This window comes from Cornus florida, unplaced genomic scaffold (genome assembly GCF_030987335.1).
Source record: "Cornus florida cultivar Cherokee Brave unplaced genomic scaffold, ASM3098733v1 CherokeeBrave_3.0.0_Hap2_Chr08, whole genome shotgun sequence".
Lineage (NCBI taxonomy): Eukaryota > Viridiplantae > Streptophyta > Magnoliopsida > Cornales > Cornaceae > Cornus > Cornus florida.
The window spans coordinates 75,633,560-75,645,996 of record NW_026775578.1 but is presented as its reverse complement, the minus strand read 5'-3'; positions in this window follow the sequence as shown (position 1 = coordinate 75,645,996).

The window sequence follows — 12,437 nt, the reverse complement described above, 5'->3', positions numbered from 1 at the left end:
GAGGTTTCGCTGTTAGGCCAGAAATGGAAGTGAGGTCATTTGGGAGTGGGCGGAGAGGCCGTTGAAGCGGAGGCTGAGTGTGTGGAGGTGGGTCAGATTTTCGATTGTGTGTGGTGGGATTTGGCCGGAAAGCCCCATGCCAAGGAGGTGGAGCTCGATGATGATGCCGAACTGGCATGTCACACCTTCGTCAGCCGGAGCTCTGATTCCATGTGCTCTTACTAAATTTGTTTGTTAACTGTTGTTTTCTAGTCGAAGGTGAGACGGAAGAGAAGGGCGAAGGTGAGATGGAAGAGAAGGGAGGTGAATAATATATATACATATTATATACACACAAAACAACCGCGTTTTGTGCTTTGGTGACTTAAATGTCACCAAGGGTATTTTTGTAATTGGCAAAATACCTATTTTGACTTTTTTAATTGATTTAGTATATCAGAAGGGTACTTTCGTCATTTAATCACAGACATGGTGCAATGTGATCAAATTTCATAGTGTTAGGGGTTTTCTAAAATAGGTTGGGGATATTTGATCAAAAAGTGATAGTATTGGGGGTTTCGTGAAATGTACCCATTAATATTATATTATATTATATTATATATATATATATATATAACTATATATTTATTGTATTTTTATTTTTTTTAATTCATTATTTAAGATTTTAAGTTAACCCTAGGTCACCAAAGTCATTACTCATTACACGTTTTTAATTACTAATTTGAGATTTTAATAGCCATAAAGTACAATCATATTGAGTTGTTTGAAAAGCCCAATCTGTGGAAACCGAACCGATTCGGTCCATTATTTCACAGATCGGTTAGGTTCGGATGAAGGTCCCCACGGATAGATTTGGTTTCAAATTTCACCAATCCGTAAAAACTGAATTGGATTGAACTTTACCTCCAAATTAAACCGATCCGATCCGTGATCAACCCTAATATATATATATATATATACATATCCCTAATAAAAGTGAATTCTATTTTTATTATTTATATACACTTTACAAGTATTATTTTATATAATTTTATATTTTATATTTTACTGAAACATCCATTCAAACCTTTCTTCTTTTACCAACTAAAATACAAACACACTTCCAAAAAGTCACTTTAACTACAAACACCTCATAATATTTTTTTCTCTTTCATATTAACTATTACCTCGCCCTTATTAAATTATTTTGTATTATAAATTTTGTATTTAAAAAAATACAGTTTACCATTAATTATATGTGTCAAATGAGCTTAACAATTTTTTTTTTTTTTTTGAAAGGTAAATTTCAAGTTATATATTTATATGAACTAACTAAATTTCAGTTTTAATAAAATCATGATCTTGTCTTAGAATTGGTTTTGTTTTAATTGAAATCAAATTATTTTTATTTTCTGTGATTATGAAGGTAATGATCATGCAATAGTTTTCATTGAATATATAAACAAGTGTTTTGTTAGTTCATACTTCGGGAAGACAAGTTGTACTACACCTTAGTTTAGAGAAGTTAGGTAGACAATTTGTGCCAACCGAAGACGATTTATGCTTTGTGCTTGATTATATATATATATATCATCTTAATTGAATCAAGGTGAGCTTATAGCCACATGATTAGCAAGTATACATATAATGAATTCCCTTAAATTTAATGTAATTGGCCATTGTTACAAGTTTAATGGTGAAGTCAATTCCCTAGCCTCTCTTCTTTGATATTCTTATCTCTTAACTTAGTTTATTTTTAGTTTCCTTTAATTTTGTCATCCATAGGAATAAAGAAACAACAAATCCATTCTTCTATTGAATTGAATTGGAATTATTCTCACACTTAACAATCCACTATAGTCCTTGAGGTTTGACACCCTCAATATAGCCCTATCCTACAAGGATTTGTTCTATTGCGAGTGGTTTTTTATTATTAACGCATTAACTTTTGGCATCGTTGTCGGGGACTGTGTAACGGTTTTATTATTAAGTTAAAGATTAGTTCTATTTTGGTTCTTAGTTTAGGACTTATATATATTTTTCTCTTGATTTGTTTTTATTTTTCAAGTCTATGTATCTAGGTGCAAATCACACGGATTAGGGAACAAAGCTAAAGTTTTGGGCCTTTTGTGAGTTCTTTGCGTTTTAATTTCTGTGTTTGGGACTTTTCTATTGTTCTCTTTTCTTGTTAGTGAAATCAGTACATGTTAGATCGTCATTCATTATCATTCCCCGTGAATACATACAACCTGAAAATTAGAAAAAAATTTAGACAACTTAGGAGAACTAATAGAGACCCTAATTTGTTAGGAGAACAAACTGAGAACTTGATGATAATGCAAACACTAATGCACCAAGAGCGGTAGAACCTGCTCCATGAAGTTTGCTCCACTACTCGGTTGCAAAACTTCACAGAAGATGGTTTGAGGATGCTTCTCTTCCCATTCTCACTGAAAGATAAAACTAAGTATCTGTTAAATTCTCTACCAGTGAATTCAATCACTACATGGGCTCAACTCCAACAAGAGTTCCTTAAAAAATACTACCCGGTAGGAAAAACCAATAAAGTTAGGCGAGTAATTATGAGTTTCTCCAAAATCACTGGGGAGCAATTCCATGAGACATGGCAGAGACTTAATGATCTCTTTTGGAAGTGCCCATACCATGATGTCCCAAAATGACAATTGGTGTAAGGTTTTTATTATGGTTTAACTGAGCCTTATAGACAAATGGTTGATTCTTTGTGTGGGACACATTCTTACATAAAAGTGCGGATGAAGCATGGACTCTCTTCAAGAATCTGAGCGAAATCCTATCCAACATGCTTCTACTTCTCATGCTAGGACCTCTAATCCTAATACTCATCAAGTTGAAAGTCTCTTTGAAGTTGAGAACTCTTGAGAGTTGTCCACAAAAGTGGAAGCACTTATGTGAAGGCTTGATCAAGTCTTGGCCACTGGGTGTGATCATACTCCACCTACTCATTCTTTTGTGCCACTCAAGGTGTGTGCATTTTGCTATAGTCCTACCCACCATGTTAGATAATGTCCTTTAATGGGACAATCTCCTGAAAATTTTCAAGATCAAGCAAGCCAATGCAGCCTTCTCTAGACCAGGGAATAATCCATATTCCAATACCTATAACTTCCTCCTTTTCCTTTTTCGGTGATTTTCTTTTTTCGTCTTTTTCATATTTTGTCTTTTCCCTATTTCGTCTTTTTCCCGTTTATCGTTTTTCTTTGCATAACCTCACCTTTTGTGCTCGGATTTGATTCCGGTTTACATGCATTTATGATATTTTATTTCCATGACATTTGTATTTTTACTTTTGTAGAAATTACATTCCAGTTGCTTACTTTTTCGTAAAGGGCATGAATGCATACTTTATTGTAATTATTCTTGATTTTTTAGGTTTTAGTGTAATTATGTAAAATAATTATTTTTCGTCTTGGGGACCTTTTTGTAATTTAATTTGAAAGATATTTTGAAAAAGGACTTTTTTGCAATTTTTGGAAGATGTGACAAGTGTCACATTCTCATGGAGCCACTTGTTGGCATTGGGGTGGAGTGACTTGGAAACATAATCTATTGACATTTGGAGGGTGGAGATTCACCTACTTGTTGGCCTAAGATTGGAGCACTTGTTGGCTTAGATGGTTGACAAGTGTAGGCTTAAAATTAAGCCTAGGAATGAGCCATTGATTTGTGACAAGTGTAGGCTCACCATTTAGTCTTGCATTGTATGTATGTGAGAGGTAGTGTAAGAACACATAGTGAGTAGAGGATTTCTAGACCTTCCACTCACCATTTTACACTTTATCCTTTTCATTTCATTTGTTATTCATAACCCTAAACCTAGCCACCATTGGAGGAAAGCTTGGTTAATAGCTTATTCCTTCATTTTAGCCTCCTTCCACTCACCTTAGACCAAAAACCTTGGGAGACAAAAGTTTCCTCTTGCTCTCCTCTTCAAAACCCTATAATTGTTTTCCATTTTTAAGCTTGGTTGCTTGGATTATAGAGATTCAATTCTCTATTAAGGTAGGGGTGGTAGTATGTTTATATTCTAAATGTTTTATAATCCTTTGGGTTTAATATATATTATGTACATACTTTTAGAATTGTAATATTGCATACTATAGGAAATCCTTATGATTGACTTAGGATTTATTGATTTAAGGATGTATATTGTGTATGTATCATGAGTAGGATTATTAATATTGTATAGAACTCTTATTGAATTGAATTATTATACTATTGTGATGTTAATCCTACATTCTAGTTGATTACTATTGGTAATTGTAATTATTTTAGAAGCTTGTTACTGTAATGTTGTAATCTAGTATATAAAGCTTATTGTTGAGGCATGATTTAAAATGATAAGTTAGTGGTATGGTATTGTGCATAATATCATGATAAGGACTTGTCATTTGGTATGCCATTTTAGACTTGGAACCCTAAGACATGGTTTGTGTGGTTTCAAAATATTTGTGTATGGAAGGTGGTTTATATGCCTTAATTATAGTGTATGAGTTTTGAACTTGATTATGATTTTGGATTCTCTTGGGACATTGTTACAAGTGATATGGCTAGAGTTTGGCTCTAGTGCGGGAGGTATGAGTTCTCCCCAATTGAGATAGTGCGCACTAGAGTGGTCTTCCTAGTGGGTTAATGCCCGAAATAACCATTTTGATCTTGGTTTAGTCCGAGACGCGATGTCCAAGTCTTCCACTAATTGATTTTGCATTCAATTCCAAGTTGACAACCAATGCTTAATTGTAACTTGTAATTTTTGTTATTGGCGAATTGATGTTGTTAAGTACATTGATGTTAAAATGTGTTGTTAAAAAATCATTTAAGTTGCTTAAGATGATCCTTAGAACACCTTGAACATAGACGTTAAGTGGAATGATCCCTTGTATTCGTCTATATTGATCTTGCAATGATATTGAAACTTTAGGATATACGCATATGCTTCTTCCTACAAGTAACTTGATTACTTACCCTAGTGGTTTGGGTTATTTTACAGGTTAGGAGACTATGTTCTTGGATGCTCATCCTCAGGGGCTTATGAGCAATTTGAAGCATTTTTGTATATTAACATGCAAGTATTTAGCATGCTTTACTTTTAATGTTATATTTTTGCATGCCATAGGTTTATGGTATTTTGGAAGCTAATGTAACTTCCTTGATGTGTAATGATACTTAAGTATTTACTTTTGACAGTATAAACATGTTTACTTTTGTACTTGTATTCACTTGGTATCAAACTTTTGCTTTAAAAACGCATTTTAACCAACTTTGGAGGTTTGGCATATGAAATTCTTGTAATGGACAAGTATAAGGCCATAAGTTGTTGTAATACATTCATTTATTCATTTTAAGGTTGTTGACATGCTCACATACTCAAATCTCATTGAAAATCAGTTTTAAACTTTCATTTTTGAACCAATTCATAAGCGGATTTGAAGCATGGGATAAACCTTAACACATTTGGCATATAATAGGTCTTACAGCAACTTTTCGAGGTGTTTCGGTCGTCCGAAACTCCATTTCGGTCGACCGATGGCTTTTGGAATATTCTTTGTACAGTAAATCACTCATTCCAGTAGGTTTTTGCACTGTTCAGGGTCATTTCGGTCGACCAAAACTCTATTTCGGTCTACCGAAACAACCTCCTCTCAAAAAAACATGTTATTAGCAAATTTATGTCCAGTTCGGTCGATCGAAATAGCCCTCATACGCCAGCCATCCAGATTATGTTTCAGCACTAAAGTTCCAACTTCAAAGGGTCATAACTTTTTCATTTCTAATCCAAATGGGGTGATTCTTGAGCCTAAACTCAAGCATTTTGAGTCAAATTGTCAATGGTACCTATGCCATTCTCAGATTCCAATCACAGTGGAAATTATTCATGTTTTAGTGAGGTAATGTTAGTTTTCGCTTAAACCGGGAAGGGATAATTTTGTGGGATTCTTGCCCAATGTTCTTGGAACCTCTTGGAATATTGTGAAATGATTAGATTAGGTTGTATTCACCTTTTTTGGCTTGTTAAGAGTCAATTTTCTCCTTTTAATTGTGAATTGACCATTTTACCCTTAATTAACGGATTTAGCCCGTTTTAACTCTAATTTCCTCTTTCGCTCTCCTCAAGTTCCGTGACCTCATGGAATGTCACATTGGAGTCTTAGAAATAATATATATCTCAAAGAACTATGGTTTCATCTTTTGCTTCCGCATTTTGGATCCGTTATCGGGTCAACTTTTGGGTCATCACTGACGCACCGGGTTAAAAAACTTGGGCCGTCATAAGAGACTTAATGATCTCTTTTGGAAGTGCCCACACCATGATGTCCTAAAATGACAATTGGTGTAAGGTTTTTATTATGGTTTAACTGAGCCTTATAGATAAATAGTTGATTCCTCGTGTAGGGCACATTCTTACATAAGAGTGCGGATGAAGCATGGACTCTCTTCAAGAATCTGAGTGAAAATCCTATCTAACTTGTTTCTACTTCTCGTGCTAGGACCTCTAATCTTAGTACTCGTCAAGTTAAAAGTCTCTTTGAAGTTGAGAACTCTTGAGAGTTATCCACCAAAGTGGAAGCACTTATGTGAAGGCTTGATCAAGTCTTGGCTACTGAGTGTGATCATACTCCACCTACTCACTCTTTTGTACCACTCGAGGTGTGTGCATTTTGCTATAGTCCTACCCACCATGTCAGAGATTGTCCTTTAATGGGACAATCTCCTGAAAATTTTCAAGATCGAGCAAGCCAATGCAGCCTTCATTAGACTAAGGAATAATCCATATTCCAATACCTATAACTCGGGATGGAGAAATCATCCAAATTTCTCATGGCGCAACCAAGGCCTGTGAAATTCAGTCCCATAATCTCAGGGACAATTTAATCAGTCCAACATTCCTCCTAATAACAAGTCTTTCAACCCTTCATCCAGTTATTATCCTCCATAAATTTCCAATCAATAAAATCTTCTTCCTCCTCCTAGGAATTCAGCGTTTGAAGAGAAAGTGCTCGCAGCACGTGTGCTTAATAATTTTTTCTAATGCTGAAACCTTTCTCATTAGTAGCCTAATTGTTAGCAATATATTGATATAACAATTATATACATCCATGCACAATATTTTTACATAGCTCATCCAACTCTATGGCTATGTCCATAGAGAGGGAGATATTTCACCATTATGTATCAAGGAAGAGAATATACAACCAGATGTCAAAACCTCACCCACTTTCCTACCCATCACACACTTGAAGCTACATATTTACACTCAGGAATTACATAAACTCTCCATTAGTTCTCTTCATAACATTCACCAACCCCTTATATCTCTCTTATCTTTTTACCTCAATCTCTCACACCTATCTCTATTTGTAGAGTCTTCAAACACAATTCATTGTTGGAAATTTTTTACAACTTGCCTACATAGAGGTACCATAACAATCATAACTCTTGAATAATAGCCAAATACACCACAAGTTACTATAGAAACTTGTGACCTACTTTGTATGTTGCTACTCAAACAGATGAGCATACTGAAACCCTGTAATTTGTTGATTTGAGTTTGAAGGTAAGATCCCATTTCCTTGTGTCTACTGCATAATTTATATAGCTCGTGATTGCTTCTGCCATTTACCGTCTAGTCTCACTTATTCTATGTTGTTCCTTTACTATTTTCTTTACATGCTACAACTTTTTAACATATGGATCATATATGCATGATGGAGTGTTCACCAAAAATGATTATTTTAACATTCTAAGGATAATATTTAAATTTCTTTTATGAGATTGATTTTAGTGATGGATTGGAACTCGAGAACTCTCTGAGAATTGGATTGGGAAAATGTACCAATGTTTTGTGGCAAGGCAATTGGAATTCCGAGATAATTACAATTTTCCATGCAAGAGATTGGAGAAAATGGAATTGATGACGGGTCTATATATTTTTTGGGAGTTGCTGGTTTACCTAGCTCTAGTTTGGGCATGGCTCTTTATCCAAGTGCTCCATATCAGCTTTTGCCAATCCTATTAAGGATATTAACTCCCTCCAATCCACTCTACTGTCGGCTATTATTGAGAGTTAAATTAAATTCCTCCTTCATCACACATAGCGAAAGTATCATCACATCACATCAATATACAAGCACATATATGGATTTAACAATTATACATTTCCACGCACAACATTTTACATAATTCGCCTAACTTTAGAGTTTTGTCCATATAGAGAGATTTTACTATTATGTATCAAGGAAGATAATATACAACCATATGTTAAAACCTTACTCACTCTCTCACTCATCACACTCTTAAGGCTACATCTTTACACCCCGAGAATTACATTTATTCTCCCATCTCTTCACAACACTCACCAACCCTTTGCATCTCTCCTCTTTCTCTACTTTAATCTCTGACCCACATCTCTATTTAAAAAGTCTTCAAATTTAATTCATTGATGGACAAGAATTTCACAACTTGCATTACAACCTAAAATTGCAGCTTAATACCCTACAACTTTCTTCCCTTATCTTCAAACTCTTTCACCCTAAATGGACTCATCCAAATAGGATAACTTCTATCTTCAATATCCTCCAATTGGACTGGTCCAAATAACTTGGACTAGTCAGTCTTCTCCAGACCACTACATACACACCAAATTCAAACCACAAAACCCAACAATCTCCACCTTGGCTCGAAATTCATCTTCACGCATTCCTCCATAGCTTCACCTCGACTGAAGATCTCTTTATCTCAAACATCTTCTTCCATCATCCCCATTGGTGTTCAGTTGTCCATGTATAGCAGCCCATCAATCAATCAACTCATCCTCATTAATTGTTTTTCTAGTTCAAAGCAAAAAAACCTATATTCTTCAAACCATCACCTTCGCCCCATCTTGAAAACAAGCATTCTCCGGCTTATCCTAAGACTTGTTCCTCATAGGCTTCAAACTAACACCATCGTCCTTATCTTCACCATCTTCCTGTCATCATTAACTCTAATTGAATCTCTAAAATACCTATTGATCAACCTTTTGCTCTAATAAACTTCACACGAATCTTTGGCTTTGATCTTCAGAATAAACCACAGGCTCTGACCCACTATCAGCTCTGATGCCAGTTGTTAAGGATATTAACTCCCTCCAACCCAGTCCGTGGTCAGCTGTTATTTAGAGTTAAATTCCTCCTCCATCAGACAGCGGAAGCATCATTACATCATATCAACATACAAACATATATAGAGATAACAATTATACATAAAACATGCACAACATAATATTTTACATGGTTCACCTAACTCTAAGGTTGTATCTATGGAGAGAGATTTCATCATTATGTATTAAGGAAGAAAATATACAACCAGATGTCGAAACTCCACTCATTCCCTCATTTATCACACTCTTGAGGTGATATCTTTACACTCAGAGATTACATATACTCTTCATTCTCCTCATAACATTCACCAATCTCGTACATCTCTCATTTCTCTTTACATCAATCTCTCACACCTACCTCTATTTATAAAGTCTTCAAACCCAATTCGTTATTAGATAAAAATTTCATAACTTACCTACAAAGAGTTACCATAACAATCATAACTCTAAAATAGCAGCCTATTACTTCACATTTTTCTTCCAAAATCTTCAACCTCTTTCACCGCAGATGGATATGTCCAAATAACTTGGAATAGGACAACTCCTATCTTCAATCTTCTCCTAATTGGATTGATTTAAATAACTTGGACCAGTCATCTTCTCAAGAACATACACAACCAATTTAAGCCCCAAAACCCAACAAATTCTTCATCTGAAGACACTTAGTACTATTGATGATTTGCCTAAAGATTTTAGTGAGAAGAAGAAGTTTACAGATGAGAATTTTTTTACATGTAAATAACTTATTAGGGCGGTAAAAAGGCGTTTATTGGAAAATCAAAATCAAATTGCAAGCATCATCCATAGTCAATGCTAAATGAAATTAAATTCATGTACACGTGTATTATTTTGGTAATGTAAAGCTCAACTTAATGACAATACACTAGAAGTAAATTCATGTACATTTATTTCCTTTGTTCAAAAAATTATTTTCAGTACATACAATTAAGCGGATTTATGAGTTTTTATTCTCTTAAAAACTTATTCAAAAGTTATCCAAGCGGAACATACCAAACATAAAATACACAACATAATCAGACTCGCACATTCTCATGCACTTAAGCCACGACACTTGGCCAACAGCAGTAATAAGCGCGCCACTGCCACTTTTTTGTAGTGAAGTTTCTCTTCCCACATACTACTTACTTTAGGCTCTATTTGGATACACAGGAGAGAAATGAAAGGAAAGGAAATGAAATGATAGCTAAAATTTATATTCAAGTTTGGATAGATATGAGAGAAAAGAAAAGAAAGCATAATATTCTTGTTTGGATAAAACAGAGGAGAGAAAAGAATGGAAATGATAATAATCAAATTACTATATTACCCTTCTGTAACTAATGTAAATAAAATAGCTTGTTTTCAAAGCTTGAATGCTCCATCAGCTCCAACAATTTTGTTCTTATCAGGGTGGAGCAAGATAGCCATTTTTCTTGGAATAAAACCTAATAGATATTATATAAAATCCTTAAAATTTATTCCTGACAAGATGAAATACTTGTAATTTGGAACGTCAAATTGATCAAGGATATCACTAACATTCTAATAATCCAATTCTGGATCCTAAAGTTTCATTAAACAGTTGTAACGACCCGGGTTTTTGATTCAACCCGGTGAGTCAGTGATGAACTGAAGATTGACCCGATAACGGATCCAGATGCGGAAGTAAGAAACAAAACAATGGTCTCCCAAGGCACAACACACCTCTAAGACTCTAAAATGACCTTCCATGAGGTCACGGACTTAAAGAAAATATGTGCAGAAGCAAAAGATAAACCAAAGTCTTACGAGATATAGATCATCTCTCAGACACAAATGTGATCTTCCAAGAAGTTGCAGAACCCAAGGAAATAACCGAAGGCGGGAATTAGGATAAAAAGGTCGACTGGTACCCTATGGCACCAATGACACCCAAGGGACTGTCTAGGCTACAAACCAAACAACCTCACAAGGCAGCTCCATTTCAATCGACCGAAATGGAGCATCGGTCTGCCGAAATGAGCCAGGAGAAAAGAGAAGAAAGAGCTCCTAGTTCAGTCGACCGAAGTGACAAACCGGTTGACCGATTTGAGGCTCGAGATAAAAAATGGTGCTTCGGTCAACTGAAGTAAAGAACCAGTCGACCGAAATAAGCCTCTACAATGAAAAAGGTTACTGGAGTTGGAGGATTTTGATGAACAAATGAAACCAAAGGAGAATCGATCAACCGAACTGGCATTTCGGTCGACCAAAATGGCTCGAGAATGTGTATATGAACCTGCTATGCATCAAAATCGAAGAAAAGACTCTAAGTCTTATTTGAATCCCCCATGGCATGATTAAATTGCTTTATAAGCTAATGTGTGATGATGTGAACATACACACAAGTGTAATATAACATTTTAAACATGCTACAATGGCCTACGGCCTCATTACATTCCATTTACAAGATTTGACATGTCAAACCTCAAAGTTAGGAAAAATTACATTTTTAAACAAGGTGGCGCCAAATGAGTACAAGTGCAATTATAAACATGTTTGGCCCTTGGCCTCATGTTATACATGTTGAATACAATGAAAAGAGTGTACTTATGTACATATTACACAAATGGAATCAAAGAATACAAGTTTGATACAAAAGGCTACCAAATGATATTTCATGCTAACACTTGCATAAAATGGACACTTGAAGCTACAAGCCATCCCAATGAACGATAAGCATCACAAACCAAGTCTTCGTACTTGAACAAATCCCCTAGTAACTTCGGGGTGAGTAAACAAGTTTACTCGTAGAGAATGAGCATGCATCGACTCGATTTCTTTAGAGATTTTTAGACTACATGGAACAGTTCAAAATGGTCATACCACCTATCGTCTATGTCAAATGTGAGACTCAGGGAGCATTCTAAGCTACCTTAGAGTGTAAACAACAAGAATCATGATACATATACATGTATGGAACAAATCAAGATTTGGATAATCCAAAGGACACAGCAAGAAGGATGCTTGAATATAGATTAACATGAATTGCATTATCAACATAGTTAAGCAAGATTTGAAATAATCCATACAACACGACAAGAAATATACTCGGATACAAGTTAACAAGAATTACATTATCAATGCAATTTACATGATTGGGATATTTCAATTGATAAGACAAGTGAAATGCGTGAAATCAAGATCATGGCATAATATCTATGCAAGTAAACAAGATTGGAACATTCCAATTAGCAAGACAAGAGTAATACATGAAATCAAGAATAATGCATAATATCTATGCAATTAAATAAGGATGGAA